At 49.9% G+C, this 23,291-nt stretch overlaps 1 protein-coding gene across 1 annotated transcript in view; it reads right to left on the bottom strand.

The window, feature by feature from the left end:
• Positions 1-23,291, bottom strand: part of LOC147106569 (astacin-like metalloendopeptidase) — a 512,506-nt gene that overhangs the window by 295,756 nt on the left and 193,459 nt on the right. The gene's annotated exons all lie outside the window — the stretch shown is intronic.

Here is a 23,291-nt window from a genome sequence, read left to right on the forward strand (position 1 = left end):
TAGCGCGCCGGCCGTTGTGCTGTGGGCCCGCATGGGATTCCGATCCTGGGCCTCCTCCAACTGCCGGCGCGCAGTGCTTGCGTATCCCAGGGGCGCAGTTAGTTCAAAGCGTCCCCTGGGATCACGTGGGCCATGGAGAGCCAATGGTAGCAGGGAAATGCCCATTCATAAAATTGACAGGAAGAGCTGTCAAAACTATAAATACTATAAGCCCCAAAACATAACTAATACTTCAAATAATTTTTTTTTAAAACATCACATTTTAAAAATAACTATAAATTACATAAAATAACTATTTTAAACAATAATTTAAATTTTTGAAAAAAATTATTACATTTTCTAACAGGGCTAAAAATAAACTTACCTTTCTTTAAAGTGTTTAAAAATAATAAACCTGTGGAAAAAATGTTTTAATTTTAATTAATTCACCACTTACCTTGTTAAAAGCAGGCCTTGCGCCTGCTTTTTAAAAGTGTAACTGCTGGAGACTTACCCTCCCGGAGAACCCTGGAAAAAAAACGTAAGTTCCAGGCGCATGCGCTGCTTCTCCAGCGTACGCATTCGACCTCTGAACCCCTTCCTTTGAGGGAACGGAAGTTCCGGTTTCCCGCACATGCACAGTGCATGCACGAAACTGGCACTTCCGTTGGGCCGATGGGTGAGTACCCAGCGTGTACTCACCCATGGAGACCCGAATTTCTGGGCCCATATTAAACATCTAATACTTCTTATTCAAGTTATGAAGTAATAACTAACGTTGTATTTGAACACACCATTTATTTAGCACGTTAATCCAACCTTCTAAACAATGTCATCTAAAAGTGGTAAACATTAGATATGTGTTTGGCTTGTTGTCTCCAAAATGGAAAGAAATTGCATGGTAGCACTAGTTAGTTTCCACAGTTTAAATATTAATAGTGAGATATTCCTCGCAAAAAAAACATACATTATTTTATTATTTGTCATATTAAACTGTCCTGAAATTGCCCAGAAATAATCTGTACAAATGCAACCTCATTCATCTCTCAACAGTTATCAATTTGTAAAATTAATATGTTCTTCTCTCAACTTTGCTTCCTTTTTCACCCAATGTGATTAGTATGAGGACATCTGGAATATTCGTTGAGTGGATTTCTCGTCCCATGCATTCAGTTGTTGTGACTCCTTTTCAGACAGAATTCAGGCTTTTCACTCTTTAATGGGGTTTGCCATGGTTGAGCTGCACTTGAAAAGCTACAGATGAATTACATGAAATCTGAACTAATAGCTTCCATTCTTCAATTTGAGGGCATGGTACAGCTTTTTCAAAAGGAATCCCACCAGCCCTCAACAAGAACAGATTTTTTCAGACAATTTTCATTGCAGTCCACAAAATGGTTGAGGAAGCCCTGCAAAGCTTTGGTTTGTGTCTATTGTTCTGCCAGAGCTTGGACCCCTAGCACTTTGGAAATTATACTCATCAAGATGTGTATGGTAACGCAGCTATGGTCCTTGGACTTCTCATGGAGCATCAAGTATTCCTAAGGCAATGGAATCTCTCCATTTCCTCATAATCTTTAGAGGAAAATCAGCAATTGGATTGTAGCTCAGTAAAATGGGCATTATGCTCAAGTGATTCAGCTGGGCACCAGCATCTCCTTCATGAGGTGCAACAAGAACTGCCCCTTCATTGACTGATGCCATGTCAAACCTTTGACCAATATTGGGCATGAAACTGCTTTACCTTGTGTTGCTAGCTCAGGTGAAGTGCAGAAGGACCACAAAATCTGTAATTTTATCCCTGCACCAGGTCTGCTCCCTTCCTGGATTTTGTTTTAGGTCTATGCCAGGAAAACAAGAGACTTGCACGAGCCAATGTACGAGTGAAAGATCTGGGAGTGTCCATACTTATATAGAAATTGTACCACTTTGTACTATTGGCAGTGTCATGCTGGTGGATCAGAAAAACTGGAACAGTGTGTTGCACAGCATCGACTGTCAAAGGCTGAGTGGCTATACACAAAGGTAAGGACAATGTGTGATCAATTCTGATGGAATTTTTGTGAAAATCCCGAGCACATTCTTCCTCATTATACAAGTTGGCACGCTCAACTGGTGCATCATTAAGGAGCCCAGTTTTCTGGTTAACCTGGAGATTGAAGGATGTCTTACAGATTCTGAGGTCTCCCTGTTGCTTTAATTGGCACTTCCTTTCAGGAGCTGGACTGGATTGAATCAATGTGTGATCATTGTATAAGGAAGCTGCCTCATCTATTTGTTTTTCTGCCTTGCAGTGGGTGTTGGGCACTCCTGTAAATGGCCTTCAATCTGTATGAGAACAGGCAATAGGATGAAGAGATAAGTCCACCATTGTGTTTTATTTTTGAGACAAGCTCTCAGTCTAACAAATCTGGCAACATAGACTGCTGTAAGTTGGAGCTCAAGGTCTCCATAGCCACGGTCACAGCATTATTGAGCAAAACTGTGTCTATGCTTGGTTCCTCTCTCATCTGGGGCTCCACTGTGGAAGGCTATAAAATTGCTACACACTCCATGGTGCACTGTCATTGTGTAAATCGTTTTTGTATTACTACTGAGAAATTGGAGGCACACTGCTGCACATTCTCCAAAGGCCTTGGTAGGGTTTTCAGCATAGTGCCAAAGGATGTCACAAAGGCCTTTTGCTCATTGATCAACTTTGCTTCTGAAGATTGGCCCAATGAAGTTCCATTCTCTTGCCAATATATAAGAGGAACCCCTTGAGCTATGACTCTAATAAGCTGCTAGGTTTTGTGGCTGCTGCCTGCACTTGCTCCTCAACACTTGTGATAGGTGCTTCATCTGGTGCAACCTCATGACCTAAATTTCCAGGTGCTTGAATCTGTGATGGTGCTTGTGCCAGGTGGAGTGTACTTGGGTCTTGACTGCTGCCTGATGGTCTACATCCTAGGGTTTTAAAAGAGGTGGCTGCAGAGATAGTAGATGCATTAGCAGGTGAAGTGGAGGTTCCTGTCCCAGCTCTTGGCCATTACTTCAGATGGAAGATTCATGAGGGTCCATTGATCAGGGCTCAGGCTGTCATCACAGATTCACCCCATACACGAACATTCAGGAACGGAAAATCAGGTGGATTATCAGCTGTGATAAGCCCTCTCCTGAAAGCGCACACAAGAATCCTGAACTAGTTTAGATTGGCTAGAGGGATCGGAGAGGAATTCTCTAGATTTTTCCACACAAATTGGCCATAGGTTTTTAACCTGGTTTTCCACCTGTCCCAGGAGATTACATGGCACCGACAGCGCAGCGTGTCTCTTCAGCTGACAACAGTACTACATTGTTATGCATCAGGATGGTTTTCAAACAGCCTTGGTGATATCGTCATAGGCCTAGAAATTCAGTATCGCCACGTTTGGGGCGTTATAGTCGAGCGGTCGCTAAATTTAGCGCCTGGCGCAAATTATCGCCACCTTCAGCGAAATTGACTTGCTTCGCCCCAAGAGGTGCTTGGTGCGCTAAAGCAGGCGCTGCACGACTGTCCTAAGGCGCTAAGCCGGCGAGGCGAGGCGCTACCACCAAGGGCGGGTGCAGCGCAGGTGCGGCCAGTTAGCGACTGCAGGCAGATACGCTGGTGCCGGTCACCTCTTAAAGGGGGAGGGTCGATTTGGCTTGCAGCCACGCCCTGCACGTTGGAGCCCTGATTCTCGGCCTGGACAGACCTGCTGCCTCATTCTAACGCCTAGGATCATGGAGAGGGCCAGGGAGTGAGCGCAGCGGTTCAGTGAGGGGGCCCTGAAGGTTCTGGTTGGCGCAGTGGAGCGCAGGCGAACTATCCTGTTTCCGGACAGTGGCAGGAGGCCGCTGCCCAATGAATATCGAAAAGCTTGCAGGGAGGTGGCACACAGAGTGACCTCCAGCAGCATGGTACCTAGGACCCCTGTGCAATGCAGGAAGAAGTTCAACGACCTCACTCGGGTTGTCAGGGTGAGTACCCTTTCCAGTATCCTCTTCATCCCTGCATGTGCACCTCACTTTATGGCCAAAGGGTCCTGAAAGCCCCAATGCCCAGCCCTCATCCAACACCTATGGGCCTTTCATGAAACTCACATGCACATTCACCACTTTACACACTGTAAGGGCTATTCGACCATGGGAGGCTGTGCAGCCAAGCTCAGGGCTTCACACTGTAAGGGCTATTCGACCATGGGAGGCAGTGCAGCCAAGATCAGGGCTTCACACTGTAAGGGCTATTCCACCATGGGAGGCAGTGCAGCCAAGATCAGGGCTTGACACTGTAAGGGCTATTCGACTATGGGAGGCAGTGCAGCCAAGCTCAGGGCTTGACACTGTACTCAGAGCCTGTCCTTTCTCTTGCAGGGCAAGCTGGCGCACAGTAGGAGGCAGCAGCAATGGACCGGGGGAGGCCGTCCTGACCTTAAAGACCTCAGCAACCTGGAGCAGCGTGTGGAGCGGATTATGGCAGGCCGGATGATTGGCCCCGTCGCCACTGGAGATGCCGACCCTGTTCTGGACAGCAATGGTAAGGTCATTGCCTTTTTGAGCTCTCTCCTTCCACTTGTGCCTCACACCAGCATCCTTTGCCACTATCGAACCAATACAGTGCATTGCAGCACTCATGCCTCCCTCGCTGCCGCCCTGTCCTCATGCTAAAGCAACTCTTGTACCTCCCTGCTTTCAGATGCTGATTCGCCAGGTGAGGAGGTGGGCCCTCAAACTGCCATGTGAGTGATTCTGAAAGCGAGGAGGAAGAGGAAACCAGACCATCAGTGCCACCCTCAGCTGAGGCAGCCCATGGCTATAATGGGGACACATCTTCCCTGGAAGGGAGCAGGGGGGAAGGGTCTGAGGAGGGTGAAGCTCCGGGGCCCAGCGGGCGGCAGCAACGCGGGGGGGGGTGGTAGGGAAGCTCGGCGGCCTTCTCCCCGGAGGGAGAGTCTAGCCTCGAGTCCTGCTACAGTGAGCGCAGAAGAGGTGTGGCTCCTCGCTGAAATGGGCGCCCAGGCGGAGCACAGGCACACTGAGCTCATGGCTGCAGTGGCAAGGAAGCCCGAATCCATTGAGTCACTGGCAAGGAGTGTCCAGGACTTTGTCGCAGCACTGGCAAGGAGTCTGCAGGACTTCGGTGCAGCACAGGCAAGGAGTCTGCAGGACTTCGGTGCAGCACAGGCAAGGAGTCTGCAGGACTTCGGTGCAGCACAGGCGGCTTCCACTCAAGTGCTTAGTGGTGCCATGCAGTCAGTGGCTGGTCTGATGCAGACACAGATTAGGGCCACACGAGCACTGACTGCTGCCACCCTCGCTGGATCGGGCAAGATTCGCCGGGGCCCTCGCCGCGCCGCAGCAGTCTGTGCTTCAGCAGATTGCTGCGCATGCTGCAGTGCTGCCCTGTGGGAGTGCCAGTGTGTCGTCCGACCAGCGAGTGCCTGTGCTCTGTCAGGATGGCAGCATTCCTGCTGGTAACACTGTCACTCCTCCACTGCAGCTGCCACCACCCGTAGGACAGACTGCTGCTGCCCATGCAGAGTTGGAGCAGTCAGCAGCCGGGCCCTCCAGGCCCAGAGCTGGTCCAGGCCGTCCCCCAAGGGCATCTGCCGACTCACTTTCTGACACTCAGCAGCCTTCCCCCAGCCTTGCTGCAGCCACTGGGGTCCCATTGCGGAGGAGCTGCAGGGTGGGAAGGGGCCAATCTCGCAAGCGAAGCAGATCACCCTCGCAGGCCAAAAAGTAGGAGGTGTGGCAACATGCTGTGAATTTTTTTAGTGAAGGCTGAGTATCATGGTCATTTTTGGTTAACTCTTTTGTTCACTGTCTCCAGGTTGTGAGAGCCAGTTATGTGTCTGACTGTTTTTTTGGGGGTTTCTCTGTACTTCTTTGTCATGCGGGAAGGGCACAGAGTTTGTTAAATAAATAATTGTCTTTATTCAGATTGTGCATGTTTGCTCTTTGAACTATTTGTTGCCTTGACCGGCTCAGGGTTTGCGGAACTGTTCCATTCATGTTCTTTCAATGGCACAAGCCATTCCCTCAGAGGGGGCCTAGAACCGACTTGCAATAAGCCGCTGACGGACGGCCCTTGCACTTTGTGCCTCCCTCCCATCTTGGTGCTCCTCCTCCTCCTCTGGTGGTGCTCCAATGTCTGCTGGCAGTGGCTGAGTCCTGAGGATAGCCAGGTTATGCAGCATGCAGCACACTACAACGAAATGGGAGACTCGCTCAGGCGAGTACTGAAGGGCTCCCCCGGAATGGTCCAGACAGCGGAACCGTTGCTTTAGCACGCCGATTGTGTGCTCAGTGATGTTCCTGGTCGCTTGATGGCTGTCATTGTATCGTTCTTCAGCAGGGGTGCTGGGCGCACGGGGCGGGGTCATCAGCCAGGTGCACAAAGGATAGCCCCTGTCACCGAGAAGCCAGCCTCCTGGGTGAGCCGGGGCTTCGAAAAGGTCTGCCACAGAAGTCTGGCGCAGGATGAAGGCGTCGTGGCTGCTGCCTGGAAAGCGGGCATTGACAGCTAGTATCAGCTGTCTGTGGTCACACACCAACTGCACGTTCAACGAATGGAACCCCTTCTGGTTGCGGTAATCCTCGGCATTCTCTTGAGGCACCTGCAAAACCACATGCATGCAGTCAATGGCGCTCTGCACCATGGGGAATCCTGCTATTTTTGCAAATCCCATTGCGCACTCTTGCTGCTTGTCCAGGGTCATGGGGAAGGAAACGTACTGACGTCTCCTTTTGAAGAGGGCATTCGTGACTTGGCGGATGCAGCAATGCACCGTGAACTGGGAGACATTGGCAATGTCCCCAGTAGCGGATTGGAAGGAGCCGGTGGCATAGAAGTTGAGAGCCACTGTCACCTTCACTGCCACCGACAGAGACGTCCTGCTCCTCAGCTGAGGCTGCAGATCTGTCTGAAGCAGGTGGCAGAGCTCTGTGACCACCTCCCTTCTGAATTGAAGCCTCCAAATACACTGCTCCTCAGACATGTTGAGGTAGGAGAACTGCTGGCGGTATACCCTGCGAGGGTAAGGCCTCCTGTGCCGCCTGTTGGCCCTCCTCTGTCTGGCCATGATTGGCACTCTCTCTCAGCGTCTCTGAGCCCTCTCAATGCAATGGAGAAACCCAACGTTTCCACCCATTGCAGCCCCCATAATATGTGGCCACTCAAGGCTATGGCACTGAAAAATCAATCCAACTGCAAAGTTCTGGGCTGAAGCCAGAAGTACCTGTGCGAGCGCTGACTCAATGCAGAAAGCTCTCTCCCTTTGTCTCTCTGCAAACCTCTCTGTCTCTCACACAGAGGGAGTGGTCCAAAAATGGCTACCACTAAGAAGCCAGGAAGAGCCCCCTTTAAATAGCGCCCTCCCAACCCCACAGCGACTGGGAACCGTTCCACTCAACTAGTCGCTGGGAGCTCCAGGCGGAAAGAAGGGGGGCGCCACTGAAGTTCCGGTTCGGGGCGCACCAAGGGCGTTGCACCATGAAATGACGTAAGGATCTGCGCGCGCAGCTGAGCGGGCGTTGCGGTTTTGCGCCACCGCTAAATGTCCGCTCAATTTCGCGAGAGGCGCTAACGGCTGGCACTAACAACTGAATTTCTCCCCCATAGAATAGTACAGCACAGAAGGAGGCCATTCGGTCCATTGAGTTTGCACCGGCTCTTTCGAAGAGCGATTAAGTTAGACCTACTCCCTTGTTCTTTCCCCATATCCCTGCAATTTTTTATCCTTCAATATTTATCCAATTCCATTTTTAAGGCTACTATTGAATTTGTATCCACCACCTTATCAGGCAGTGCATTCCAAATCTTATCCACTCATTGTGTAAAAATGCATTTCCACATGTCACCTCTGGTTGTTTTGTCATTCACCTTAAATCCGTGCCCTATGGTTATCAACCCTTCAGCCATTGGAAACAGCTTCTCTTTATTTACTCTAACTAAATCGTTCATGGTTTTAAACACCTCTATCAAATCTCCTCTTAGCCTTCCCTGCTCCAAGGAGAACAACCCCATCTTCTCCAGTCTATCCACATAACTGTAATCCTTCATCCCTGGAACCATTCTAGTAAATCTCTTCTGCACCCTCTCCAAAGCCTTCACGTCTTTCCTAAAGTGTGGTGCCCAGAATTGGACACAATACTCCAGCTGGGGCTGAACTAGTGTTTCATATAGGTTTAGCATAACTTCCTGGCTTGTTTACTCTATGCCTCTATTTACAAAGCCCAGGATCCCAGATGCTTTACAAACTGCTTTGTTAACCTGTCCAGCCACCTTCAAAGATTTGTGCACAAACACCCCCAGGTCTCTCAGTTCTTGAACCCCCTTTAACATACTACCATTTAGCATGTATTGTCTCTCCTTATTTTTCGTACCAAAATGTATCACCTTATACTTTTCTGCGCTGAATTTCATCTGCCATATGTCCGCCCATTCCACCAGTGTCTATGTCCTCTCGAAGTCTATTACTATCTTCCTCACTGTTTACTATATTTCCAAATTACATGTCATCTGCAAATTTTGAAACTGTGCCCTCTACCCCCAGGTTCAAGTCATTAATGTATATCAAAAACAGCAGTGGTCCTAGTACTAAACCTTGGGGAATGCCACTGTGTACCTCCCTCCAATGCTCCCATTAAGCTGCGAGGCCGCACAACATTCCAGGAGTTCCGCGCAGCCGGTGAGCCGGCTTTAAAATAAAAAATTAAGGGGAACATTGCCTCCCACCAGTCCGAAAAACAGCCATTCATCATAACTCAGTTTTCTATCCCTTAACCAATTTTGATCCATGCTGCTATTGCCCCCTTTATCACATGGGCTTCAATTTTGCTAACAAGCCTAATATATAGTACTTTATTTCGAAAGTCCATATACACAACATCAACTGCACTGCCCTCATCCACCCTCTCTGTTACCTCATCAAAAAATGCAATCAAGTTAGTTCAACACAATTTGCCCTTAGCAAATCTGTGCTGGCTCTCCTTTATTAGTTCAAGCTTGTCCAAGTGGTTGTTAATTTTCCCATGGATTACTGTTTCTAAAAGCTTCCCCACCACTGGCTTTCAACTGACTGGCCTGTAATTGCCAGGTTTATCCGCCTCCCTTTTTCTGAACAAGGGTGTAACATTTGCAACCCTCCAGTCCTTTGGCACCACCCATGTATATAAGGAGGATTGGAGGTTTGTGGCCAGCACCGCCGCAATTTCTACACTTACTTCCCTCAGCAACCCAGGATGAATCCCATCCAAACTGGGTGACTTAAGTACCACCAGCCTTTTCAGTATTTCCACTTTATCTATTTTTATCTCATGCACTATCCCACGAACCTCCTCGTTTACCATGGCTTTGGCAAAGTCCTTTCCTTGGTTAACATTGGTGCAAAGTACCCATTTAGTACCTCAGTCATGGTTTCTGCCTCCACCAATAGATCTCCATTTTGCTCCCCAATCAGCCCTATCACTCCTCTGACAACCCTTTTACAGTTAATATGCCTATAGAAGACTTTTGGATTCCCTTTTGTTAGCTGCCAATCTATTCTTGTACTGCCTCTTTGCCTTTCTTATTTCCTTTTTCACTTCTCCTTTGTATTTTTTACATTCAGCCTAATTCTCCCTTGCGTTATCAAATTGACATGTCATAGACCCCCTTTTTCTGCTTCATCCTGCTCTCTAACTCCTTTGTCATCCAAGGAGCACTGGTTTTGGTTGCCCTTCCTATCCCCCTTGTAGGAATGTACCTAGACTGTACCCAAACCATCTCCTCTTTAAAAGTCACCCATTGCTCTATTACACTTCTGCCTGCCAATCTTTGACTCTAATTTACCCGGGACAGATCCATCCTCAATTCGCTGACATTAGCCCTCCTCCAGTTAAGGATTTTTATTTTAGATGGCTCCTTGTCCTCCATTACTAATCTAAATCTTACAACACTATGAGCACTATTCCCGAGATGTTCCCTGACTGTGACATTCTCTATTTGACCCATTTCATTACCCAGGACTAGATCCAGCCATGCTTATTTCCTCATTGGGCAGGAAATGTACTGATCAAGAAAATTCTCCTGAACACACTTCAGAAATTCCTCCCCTTCTCCGCCCTTAACACAATCACTGCCCCATTCAATATTGAGGTAGTTAAAGTCTACCATTATCACTATAATTCTTGTACCTCTCAGTAATTTCTTTCCAAATCTGCTCCTCTTTCTCTCCTTCCCACTATTTGGTGGCCTATCAAATACACCAAGTAGCGTAATAGCCCCTTTATTGTTTCTCAACGCCAACCAAATAGATTCTGGCCTAGAAATTCGGTTGCGTAGCGCCCGGGTACCGAATTTGGACTAAAATGGTGTCCGAGCAGCGCGTGCACACTTCTGGTGCGGGCCACGCCAGATGCCACCTTGGTGAGGATGGTAGGGCAGCCGTTAAGAGCGTGCGCTAGAAGTATGGTAAATAGGCAGATCATGACGTGAATCAACGTGCAATGCTGAATTGACGCCAGCGCTGCCATTTTCGTCGTCATTGCTGAAGCTAATGCTTTCTCTGAACTTCGAAAAGCTGAACCAGTGATATTTAAAGGGATCATCACCAACTTTTAGGTAACTTGTTTTTTGATTTTTGCTGGCTCTGTGTAAGTTTCTGGAACTGTTTGGAGCTTTCTAGAGTTCTTTAACGTTGGTGAGGTGACAGGAAGTGGTGCTGCAAGTGGTAAAGGCCTTGCTTCTGACTTCAAGGGTTCTGGTTAGACCACATGCTCTAGTTGTCATCCCCTTTGGCTGCAGCATTACAGGGAGATGGAGCAGAGGCAGCAAAAAAGAGGACAAGCTACTCGTAGAGGGAGGAGGAGAGGGAGAATGACTCTCAGCAGGAGGCCTTACCCACCTAGGGTCTTCCAAGAGCAATTCTCTTACCTCAACCTGAGCCAGGAGCAGAGTCTAAGGCACATCTGTGCTTTACGAACGGGGTGCTCACAGAACTCTGCTACCTCTTGCAACCAGACCTGCAGCCTCACTCCAGGGCAAAGACAGTGCTGCCAGTGTCCAGTGCTGTGAAGGTGACCATGGCACTGAATTTCCTGGCGGCGGGTTCCTTTCAAGCTGGAGCAGGCGACATCTGAAACATCTCACAATTTGCCCTCCACTGCTGAATAAGAGAGGAGACAGACGCTCTTTATGCCAAGGGGAGTTCATTGTCTTCTCCGATTCATCTTGGTCTGCTTTATCCTCCACAACGTGGCCATCATGAGGGCACAGCCCTTGCACCAGGGATACAGCCACCAGATGAGGAGCAGGAGGAGAAGGAGGAGGAAGAGGAGGAGGCGGAACAGGAGGAGACAGAAGAATAAGAAGCAGAAGAGGAAGGAGGGAGGCAACCCAGACAGCACATTTCTGGACGGGATCGAATCATCTGCCTGCAGTACCAGTGTAAGCCACCCCAATTCCCTATTCAACATTAGTCTCACATCTTACTTTCCCTCTGTTACTGACCATCATCTTGGCCACAGTGCTGAAATTAAAGCCAGCACAAAGCACACATTCCAATCAAACTTTATCCATCTATCCATCCAATATTACATCAAAAATTCAACTAATCACCCTTGTGCATTTCCATAGTGATTGTCTTGCATGTGCCTTTGCCTATACTAGTGCTCCTACGCAGTGCTACCCCAGTGGCTGCAGCATGGCTGGTGGAAAGCTGCTAATTTTCAGTGGTGGAGACTGCAGATGGCCTTGCAGGACTACCTCGAGCAGCTCTAGGCCTACTAGGTTTGGGTTCGGACGGTGTGGTAAACCACGTTCACTATCGTATCACTGTTAGTAGTTAGCACTGTTCACCACTGTTCGTTATAACTGTATCACTGACCACTATTGTATCACGGTACGAGGTCGCCTCTTGCCACACTGCTATACCTGGGATGACCACTGCCGACTCCGCCTTGGCTCCACCCACCAGGCCAGGTATAAAGGTGAGCGACTGGCTGGTATTCCTCCTGCTTGGATCGGATCACCCACGAGAGTGGGCTGTTATTTAGTCAATAAAAACCTTTAGTCACCTTCGTAACTCTTCGCCTTTTATTGGAGGAATTGATAGGTATATCAATTTTATTGACTAAATTTAATGATGTCCGACAACGAGTCACAACCGGCGGAGGAGCCACCAGCGCAGCTCCCAGGAGCACAGCCACACCAGCCAGCTTGGCTGCGAGCCCTCAGACCGCCGTACCTGGACCTGAACCCACGAGCAGCAAACTCAGCCGCAGACTTTAAACACTGGCTGGTCTGCTTCGAATCATACCTGAGAGAATCCAGCGTCCCTCAGGCATCCAAACTAAGTGTCCTGCAGGCACAACTGAGCCCGAGAGTATACACTCTCATCGAGGACATGACTACCTACGAGACCGCCATCAACCTGCTGAAACAGAAGTACCGGACCCCGGTAAACTACATGTACGCTAGGCACCTCCTAAGATCACGGCCGCAACAGCCAGGAGAATCAGTAGCCGAATTCTCACAGGCGCTATATGCACTCGCCAGGAACTGTGACTTTAAATCGGTGTCGGCAGCCGAAAATACTGAAGATAATATCCGCGACGCATTCCTGAAAGGCCTACGGTCCGAGTACTCACGGCAAAGACTGCTGGAAGCTAAAGACCTCAGCATGGAAAAAGCTGAAGCCCTCGCTATCTCCCTGGAAGTGGCCCACCAAGATCAGGAAGCATTCACCAGGTACTGCTCGCGACCCTGGGACTCGGGCCCGACCCCTACCACAGCACCCTTCCCAGCGCCGCCCCCGGGACCTACCTCTGCGTCGGCGTCCCGGACCCGACCGGCCCCGCCACCCCCGACACCGGCCCCGACATCGGGCATCCGCGATCGGGCCGCCGGCTGTTTTTTTTGTGGCCAGGAGAAGCACCCGAGGTCGCGCTGCCCAGCCAAGAACTCCATATGTAAAACCTGCCTGAAGAAAGGCCACTTCTCCAAGGCCTGCAGGAGCGGATCCTCAGAGGCCAGCAGTGCCGCATGCGAACTATGGGGGCGGCCATCTTCGTTTAGGGCAACTGAGGCCAGCATCCCCACACATGAGTCATGGGGGCGGCCATCTTTGTTTAGGGCAACTGAGGCCAGCATCCCCACACATGAGTCATGGGGGCGGCCATCTTTGATTAAGGCAACCGACCCCAATAGTGCCTCATGTGAGCTACGGGGGCAGCCATCTTCTCCGTCATTGTGCCCTACCTCGTGGGAGACGCCATTTTACTCACCACGCCCGACCGCCTCGCCCGCAGATGACAACGACTCGCTCAGCTACACACTAGCTTCCGTCACCCTGGACCAAGCCCGCCCGCACCATCTGTCCAAGTCAATGATGGACATCAAAGTGAACGGCCACGCCACGACCTGCCTGTTCGACAGCGGAAGCACGGAGAGCTTCATCCACCCAGACACGGTGAGCCACTACTCCCTCTCTGTCCTACCAACGCGCAGCCGAATCTCGATGGCATCGAGGTCCCACGCCACGGACATCAGCGGCTACTGTGTCGTGACCCTGTCGGTTAAGGGCACGGAGTATAAAAACTTTAAACTCCTCGTCCTCCCCCATCTCTGCGCTGCCGTCCTACTAGGGCTGGACTTCCAATCCCACCTCCAAAGCGTAACCCTAGCATACGGTGGACCCCTCCCCCCACTCACAGTCAACAACCAGCAAACGTTAAACCGCCCACCGCGTAACACCTGCAGCCTCTCCACCCTCAAGGTCCCGCCACCCTCTCTGTTTGCTAACCTTACCCCTGACTGCAAACCCGTCGCTACCAAAAGCAGGCGGTATAGCGCCGGGGACAGAGCCTTCATTAGCTCTGAGGTGCGGCGCCTCCTGAAAGAGGGCATTATCGAGGGGAGCAGCAGCCCCTGGCGTGCCCAGGTCGTAGTCGTAAAGACCGGCGATAAAAACCGCCTGGTCATCGACTACAGCCAGACCATAAACAGATATACCCAGCTGGACGCATACCCCCTCCCCCGCATATCTGACATGGTCAATCAGATTGCACAGTATAAAGTATTCTCGACCATCGACCTGAAGTCGGCCTACCACCAACTCCCTATCCACCCTGAGGACCGCCAGTATACCGCCTTCGAGGCGAATGGGCGCCTATACCACTTCCTTAGGGTCCCCTTCGGTGTCACTAATGGGGTCTCGGTCTTCCAAAGGGAGATGGACCAGATGGTTGACCAGAACGAACTGCAGGCTACATTCCCCTACCTAGATAACGTCACTATCTGCGGCCGCGACCAGCAGGAACATGACGCGAATCTGGAGAAATTCCTCCGTACGGCCCAACGGCTGAACCTCACCTACAATAAGGAGAAATGCGTGTTTAACACCACGCGCCTTGCCATCCTCGGCTGCGTAGTGGAGAACGGAATCATCGGCCCCGACCCAGAAAGAATGCGCCCCCTCATGGAGCTACCCCTCCCCCACTGCCCTAAAGCACTTAGGAGAACCCTGGGGCTTTTCGCCTACTATGCCCAATGGGTACCCAATTACGCGGACAAAGCCAGACCCCTCCTGAAAGCCACTTCCTTCCCCCTCACGGAGGAGGCGTGCGCGGCCTTCTCCCTCATTAAGGGAGACATAGCCAAGGCCACGATGCACGCAGTGGACGAGTCCATCCCCTTTCAGGTGGAGAGCGACGCATCCGACTTCGCCTTAGCCGCCACCCTAAACCAGGAGGGGAGGCCAGTGGCCTTCTTCTCAAGGACCCTACAGGGCCCCGAGATCCGACATTCGTCGGTCGAGAAAGAGGCCCAGGCGATCGTGGAGGCAGTACGGCGCTGGAGGCACTACCTGGCAGGCAAACGATTTACCCTCCTCACCGACCAGCGTTCGGTGGCTTTCATGTTTAATAACAAGCTGAAGGGCAAAATCAAGAATGACAAGATTTTGAGATGGAGAATCGAGCTCTCCACCTACGATTATGAGATCTTGTACCGGCCAGGCAAGCTGAACGAATCCCCTGATGCCCTTTCACGAATGACATGCGCCAGCGCGCATATCGATAGGCTTCAGACCCTCCACGACCAGCTCTGCCACCCCGGAGTCACCAGACTCTACCATTTCATTAAGGCCCGCAACCTGACCTACTCCATCGAGGAGGTCAGGACCATGACCAGGAACTGCCAGACCTGTGCGGAGTGCAAACCGCACTTCTATAGGCCGGACCGAGCAAGCCTGATCAAGGCCACCCGCCCCTTCGAGCGCCTGAGCATCGACTTTAAGGGGCCCCTCCCGTCCTCTGACCGTAATGTGTACTTCCTCAACATCGTTGATGAGTACTCCCGTTTCCCCTTTGCCTTCCCCTGCCCCGACATGACCAGTAGCACGGTCATTAAGTGCCTGAATGCCCTCTTCGCCTTGTTCGGGTTCCCGAACTATATACACAGCGACCGGGGCTCCTCCTTCATGAGCGAGGAACTCCGGCAATTCCTCCTAGAGAGAGGTATTGCAGCAAGCAGGACCACCAGCTACAACCCCAGAGGTAACGGTCAGGTGGAAAGAGAGAACGCGACGGTATGGAAGGCCGTCCTCTTAGCCTTAAAGTCTAAGGGCCTCCCAACCTCCCGCTGGCAAGAAGTCCTCCCGACAGCGCTGCACTCCATCCGGTCATTACTTTGCACGGCCACTAACACCACCCCCCATGAACGAATGTTCGTTTTCCCCAGGAAGTCGACTACGGGAACCACTCTACCAACCTGGCTGACCGCCCCGGGGCCGGTCTGGCTGCGGAAACACGTGAGGACCCATAAAACGGACCCCCTGGTCGAGAGGGTGAACCTCCTGCACGCCAACCCCCAGTACGCCTACGTGGCGTACCCAGACGGGCGGGAGGACACTGTCTCCCTACGAGACCTCGCACCCTCAGCCGATCCGGAAACACCGCCACCACCCCCCCCAACCTCAGTCCAGGTAGACGGCATGCCGGAACCCCACGAGCCCTCGCCGACCACGCAAACACCAGCATCAACACCGGATAAGGCACGAGCACCGGATAAGGCAACACCACCGCTGCGGCGATCGGAGAGGCTTACGAAGCCTCCGGACAGACTGACCTACCAGAATTGGTAGTACACTTCACCCCGCCGGACTTAATTCTAAACAAGGGGTGAATGTGGTAAACCACGTTCACTATCGTATCACTGTTAGTAGTTAGCACTGTTCACCACTGTTCGTTATAACTGTATCACTGACCACTATTGTATCACGGTACGAGGTCGCCTCTTGCCACACTGCTATACCTGGGATGACCACTGCCGACTCCGCCTTGGCTCCACCCACCAGGCCAGGTATAAAGGTGAGCGACTGGCTGGTATTCCTCCTGCTTGGATCGGATCACCCACGAGAGTGGGCTGTTATTTAGTCAATAAAAACCTTTAGTCACCTTCGTAACTCTTCGCCTTTTATTGGAGGAATTGATAGGTATATCAGACGGCACCACCTCGGCATGGGCAGCAGCATGCTGGGCTGACTGGCTGACAGGCCACAACTAGAGCACTAGCAGAGTGGCAGTGGTGGGAGGACAAATGCTGTCATTTTGAGAGAGGACAGCAGGGTCGTCCTCCACAGATCCATTACCAGTCCCCAGGGTCAGCACCTCAGCAATCCTACTAATCTGATGAAATACTGACTGCTGAACTGCTGTGTCACCCTACAACCCCCTTTCAACACTGGTAAACCCAGACATTATGGCAGCAGTCTGTATTTGCATGAATTCAATCTGAGCTTCCATTGTAGCACTCGGTCGTTGGGTAGTTTGTGCTCGTGCTGCAATGGAAGCTGAGACTTCAGCCATCAGACGCGGCATGATGGTTGGGTCCACAAGTGCATTAATGGATCTGCCCAGCCCTTCCACGCTGGAAAGGATGGGCTCCAAGCTCTGCCCAAAGCTCTGTGCAAGGCTGGAGCTGGATCCCTCCATGCTCCTTGACATTGCATTCTGGCTTTCTGGCAGGCCTGCCAATGTACCAAGCATTTCATTTCAAGTTCTGACAAAGGGTCATCGACCTGAAACATTAACTCTGTTTCTCTCTCCACGATGCTGCCTGACTTCCTGAGTGTTTCCAGCATTTTCTGTTGTTATTTCAGATTTCCAGCATCCACAGTATTTTGCTATTGTATTTCATTATGCATACCCATCAGGGTTCTTCTGTAGGCTGCCCCATCGAGGTCTTCATCTGAGTCCTGTGCAGCAGAACCCGTGTGCAACCTCCCCCTCTGGAGTGCTGGCACCTTTTTTAAAATTTGTTTATGGGATGTGGGCATCACTGTGGCAAGGCCAGCATTTATTGCTTATCCCTAATTGAACCTTGAGAAGGTGTTAGTGAGCCGCCTTCTTGAACCACTGCAGTCCGTGTGGTGAAAGTACTCCCACAGTGCTGTTAGGTGGGGAGTTCAAGGAATTTGACCCAGCGACGATGAAGAATCGGCGATATATTTCTAAATCAGGATGGTGTGTGACGTGGAGGGGAACTTGAAGGTGGTGGTGTTCCCCGCGCCTGCTGTCCTTGTCCTTCTAGGTGGAAGAGGTCGCAGGTTTGGGAGGTGCTGCCGAAGAAGCCTTGGCAAGTTGCTGCAGTGCATCTTGTAGATGGTACACACTGCAGCCACAGTAAGCCAGTGGTGGAGGGAGTGAATGTTGGCGGATTGGGTGCCAATCAAGTGGGCTGCTTTGTCCTGGATGGTGTCGAGCTTCTTGTGTGTTGTTGGAGCTGCACTCATCCAGGCAAGTGGAGAGTATTCCATCACACTCATTACTTGTGCCTTGTAGATGGTGGAAAGGCTTTGGGGAGTCATGAGGTGAGACACTTGCCACAGAATACCTAGCCTCTGATCTGCGCTTGTTGCCACAGTATTTATGTGGCTGGTCCAGTTAAGTTTCTGGTCAATGGTGACCCCCAGGATGTTGATGGTGGGGGATTTGGCGATTGTAATGCCGTTGAATATAAAGGGGTAGTGGTTAAATTCTCACTTGTTGGAGATAGTCATTGCCTGGCACTTCTGTGGTGAGAATGTTACCTGCCACTTATCAGCCCAAGCCTGAATGCCGTCCAGATCTTGTTGCATGCGGGCATGGATGGCTTCATTATCTGAGGAGATGTGAATGGTACTGAACACTGGAGGGAAGGTCATTGATGAAGCAGCTGAAAGTGGTTGTGCCTAAGACACTGCCCTGAGGAACTCCTGCAGCGATATCCTGGGGCTGTGATGATTAACCTTCAACAAACACAACCATCTTCCCTTGTGCTAGGTATGACTCCAGCCAGTGGAGAGTTTGCCCCCGATTCCCATTGACTTCAGTTTTACTAGGGCTCCTTGATGTCAAGGGCAGTCATTCTCACCTCACCTCTGGAATTTTGCTCCTTTGTCCATGTTGGATAAAGGCTATAATGAGGTCGGGAGCTGAGTGGTCTTGGCGGAACCCAAACTGACCATTCGTGAGCAGGTTATTGGGGAGTAAGTGCCGCTCGATAGCACTGTCGATGACACCTTCCACCACTTTGCTGATGATTGAGAGTGGACTGATGGGGCAGTAATTGGCCGGGTTGGATTTGTCCTGCTTTTTGTGGACAGGACATGTGATGGTGGGCACCTCAGGAACAGGCCAATATGGATTGTCCACTTGGCACTTCTGGCTGAAGATGGTTGCAAAAGCTTCAGCCTTGTCTTTTGCACTCACGTGCTGGGCTCCACCATCATTGAGGATGGGGATATTCATGGAGCTTTCTCCTCCCGTTAGTTGTTTAATGGTCCACCACCATTCACGACTGGATGTGGCAGGACTGCAGAGCTTTGATCTGATCCGTTGATTGTGGGATTGCTTAGCCCTGTCTGTAGCATGCTGCTTCCGCTTTTTAGCATGCATGTAGTCCTGTGTTGCAGCTTCCCCAGGTTGGCACCTCATTTTTAGCTCAGCAAAAAAGGAGCAAGTGATTGATTAAGAGGGGAAAATTAGAATACAAGAGTAAACTTGCAAGGAACATAAAAGCGGATTGTAAAAGCTTCTACAAGTATGTAAAAAGAAAAAGATTATTGAAGACAAATGTAGGTCCCTTACAGTCAGAAACGGGAGAATTTATAATGGGGAACAAGGAAATAGCAGAACAATTAAACAAATACTTCGGATCTGCCTTCACAGAAGAGGACACAAATAACTTCCCAGAAGCGCTAGGGAACCAAGGGTCTAGTGAGAAGGAGGAATTAAAGGAATTAGTAAAAGAATAGTGCTGGAGAAATTAATGGGACTGAAAGCCGATAAATCCCCAGGTCCTGATAATCTGCATCCCAGAGTACTAAAAGAGGTAGCCATGGAAATAGTGGATGCATTGGTTTTCATCTTCCAAAATTCTATAGATTATGGAACAGTTCCTGCAGGTTGGAGGGTGGCAAATGTAACCCCACTATTTAAAAAAGGAGGGAGAGAGAAAACAGGGAACTACAGGAACTCCCGTCTTCACACTGAGGACACTCTTCATCTTGTTGTGAGGCACTAACAACGTGCTAAATGGGATAGATTCAGAACAGATCTAGCAGCTCAAAACTGGGCATCCATGAGGCACTGTTGGCCATCAGCAGCAGTAGGTTTGTATTCCACCACAATCTGTAATCTCATGGCTTGGCCTATCCCTCACTCTACCATTACCATCAACCCAGGGGACCAACCCTGGTTCAATGAGGAGTGTAGAAGAGCATGCCAGGAGCAGCACCAGGTGTACCTAAAAATGAGTTGCCAACGTGGGGAAGCTGCAACATAGGACTACATGCATGCTAAAAAGCGGAAGCAGCATGCTATAAACAGAGCTAAGCAATCCCACAAACAACGGATTAGATCAAAGCTCTGCAGTCCTGCCAGATCCAGTCGCGAATGCGGGTGGACAATTAAACAACTAATGAGAGGAAGAGGCTCCATGAACATCCCCATCCTCAATGGTGGTGGAGCAGGTTATTTAAGGATATTGGCATTACTGAGACTGGTGCCACCACAGTGCTTGAGGGTTCCATCAGTACAGTTCCAGTCACAAACTTCACAATCTCCTGACACTGAGGAAGCATCACACAGGTAAGAGGTTAGTCTCCATGCACAAGGGGTAGTCATGACTATAAGAAATAATGGTAGGGCATAATGAAGAGACAAAGTTATCTTTCTTATATGCTGCTTCATGTTTGCAGCTATCATTTCTGTTAGAGGACACTACAGGTATCATACTGATTATTTGAGAGCAAAGTAAAGAATAAACCAGGTTTTTTTGTGTTATGCAGATGAAGTGCATCCTTTTCAGTAAAAGAAGTTAGTGATCATTTCTTGCCTGGTGCTATGTGCTACAGACAGCAGGGTGGTTCCATGCCACTTCCTTTCTCATGGTTGTCCCTGTCATGATCAAAGGATCAATTATCTCCACCTACTTCCTCTTCACCTTCTATAATTGGTCCTTTGTAACGGCCACATTAAGAAAGATACAGCAAGCCATTTTGATTCTCTAAACCTTGCTGGACTGTACTTTTGGGCACTCCTGAGCTATCCAGGCAACGGAAATGGGAATTGAGAATTCTAACAGTCTTCTCAGCAATTATTCCTATATCTGTTTTTGACCTCTGTCATTGGATGCCGGAAAGGAGTTGTCAACCATGGGTGAATCAATTACCCCTGACTTCAATCAGCTATCCTGACTCCCTCCCTAACAGCACTGTGGAAGTACCTTCACTACATAGACCGCAGAGGTTCAAGTAGGCAGCTCACCACCAACTTCTCAAGGGCATTTTGGAATGGGCAATAAATGGTGACCTTGCCAGCGATGCCCATATCCCATGAACACATTTTTTAAAAAGCAGCCTCGAGTGTGTCAGCAGCTAGGTGAGTTCCTAGATTTTTGAATGCATCCCTAGAATTCCATTTGGCAGAAATCATGGCCAGAAGAGGAAAACTGTTGGGCACTGAAGGAAGGCAGCCCCATAGGAGGGTGGTACTGGCTATCTGGAGGGAGATGGGAGAGCCAATCAGTGCTGCCTACATGACCCAACAACTGTCAAAGAGTGTCAGAAGAGATTCAATGATCTCATAAGTGTAACCAAGGTACGTCTAGACAATGTGTCAATACACATCCACTACTGTTAGATCCATGGTTCAGTGGATAAAGAATTACACGGATGCTGTACATAAACAAACAACAGGTCTTTACTGGAGGAGGGTCATCTCTAGACTGGAGTACAGAGGCATGCGCACAGCTTATATACCGGTGTGGTTACTGCCGGTACTACAGTATACAGGAGCTGTAAAAAGTAGTTCTGACTTAAAGCACATACACTACAATTCCTCCCTTTTTAGATTAATAATACCCCCTTAATATTCAAATAACAATTACATTTTTACATGTACATTCAATAACAAAAAGTCCATTTATAGATTTAGTCTTTGGGTCGGCTTCCTGACCCTTTCGGGATAGCGCCTTTCCAGAGGTTCTTGGTGCAGAGGCAATTCTGACCCCTTTTCATCGGGTAGTTCATCGGGTTCCACTGCTACTGGGTCTGAAGTAGATGCTACCGGTATGTCGGGTTCATCCCCAGGTACTCGAGACATGGGGTTGACGCCTTCCTGTGACGCTAAGATCTGATCGACGTGGCGTCTCACAATGTTCTGCCCGACATCCACTGTGTACATTAATGGCCCCTGCCTTGTACATATCGTTCCGGGTTGCCACTTCTCTGTACGATAGTCACGGGCCAAGACTGGTTGCCCTACATTGAAGCTCCTTGTCGGCTTCTCGTTGATGTGCTGGAATTGTTTGTCCTCAACATTTCTTCGCACATTTGGTCTGAGCAAATCCAGACGAGATCTCAACCTTCTGTTAAAGAACATCATGGCCGGGGTCTGGTTGGTAACTGCATGTGTCACGTTTCGGTAGGCTAATAAGAAATTGTCCATCTTATGCTGTAGTGGAATTCCCTCATCGCACAGGGCCTTTATCGTCTTCTTAAAGGTTTGTACGAACCTCTCAGCCAATCCATTGGTGGCTGGATGATACGGGGCGGATGTGTAATGCCTTACCCCATTCCTTTTCATGAATTTTTGGAACTCGTCGGACACAAACTGTGGTCCATTATCAGAGCAGATCTGCTCTGGCAAACCGTTTCTGGCGAATATGGTCCGTAGGACTGCAATCGTTTTCTCTGTAGTGGTTGAAGACATCTTTATCACCTCAGGCCACTTTGAATGAGCATCCACTGCTATTAAGAACATTGAGTCCATGAATGGACCAGCGAAATCAATGTGCACCCGTTGCCATGGAGAGGAGGGCCACTTCCATGGGTGTAGAGGGGCATGTGGTGGTGCATTTTGGACCTTCTGACATCCTAAGCAGCTCTTAGTTAGGTCTTCGATTTGTTGATCGATTCCCGGCCACCACACATAAGCCCTAGCAAGGCTTTTCATTTTCACTCCCCCCAGATGACCTTCATGTAGCTCCTTCAGCACTCTCTCCCTTAACTTGGGTGGAATCACCACTCTGGATCCACACATCACTGTCCCCTGGCATACTGACAGCTGTTCTCTTCTGGATGAGAATACTGGCAACAGTGAGTCGCCATGTGTTGGCCATCCCCTCACCGTCAATTCATATACCCGTGACATCGTCGGATCATTGCGGGTCTCCTTCTCTATATCCGCGTTTGTTACTGGCAATCGTTCAATTATCGACGAATAAAATATCTCGATAGGGTCCACTGCTGGTGCTTCCTCCACCGTAGGCAGTGGCAGGCGCGATAGCCCATCAGCGTTCCCATGCTGTTTCGTGCCTTTATATTCTATTTCATATTGATTCGCCCCTAGAAACAGGGACCATCTTTGTAACCGCTGTGCAGTCATTACTGGCACGCCCTTCTTAGGATTAAAGATGGAGACAAGTGGTTGGTGGTCAGTCAGCAAGGTGAACTTCTGCCCATGCAGATAATGGTTGAATTTTTTTACTCCCCATACCAGGCTGAGGGCCTCCCTGTCAATTTGGGCGTAGTTGTGCTCGGCTGAGGTTAGTGACCGAGACGCAAAGGCCACTGGCCTCTCCAACCCATCTGGGAATTTGTGCGACAGCACCGCTCCAATGCCGTAGGGCGATGCATCACATGCCAAACGAATTGGTAGTGCTGGGTTGAAATGGGCCAACACCTCTTTTGATGTGATCAATTCTTTACACTTCTGGAAAGCTCGTCTACGTTCGTCATCCCACTTCCATGGTATCCCTGTTTGCAGTAGGGTGTTCAGCGGGT

Source organism: Somniosus microcephalus, chromosome 15 (genome assembly GCF_052327205.1).
Source record: "Somniosus microcephalus isolate GS21.2 chromosome 15, FLI_Smic_1.0, whole genome shotgun sequence".
Taxonomy (NCBI): domain Eukaryota; kingdom Metazoa; phylum Chordata; class Chondrichthyes; order Squaliformes; family Somniosidae; genus Somniosus; species Somniosus microcephalus.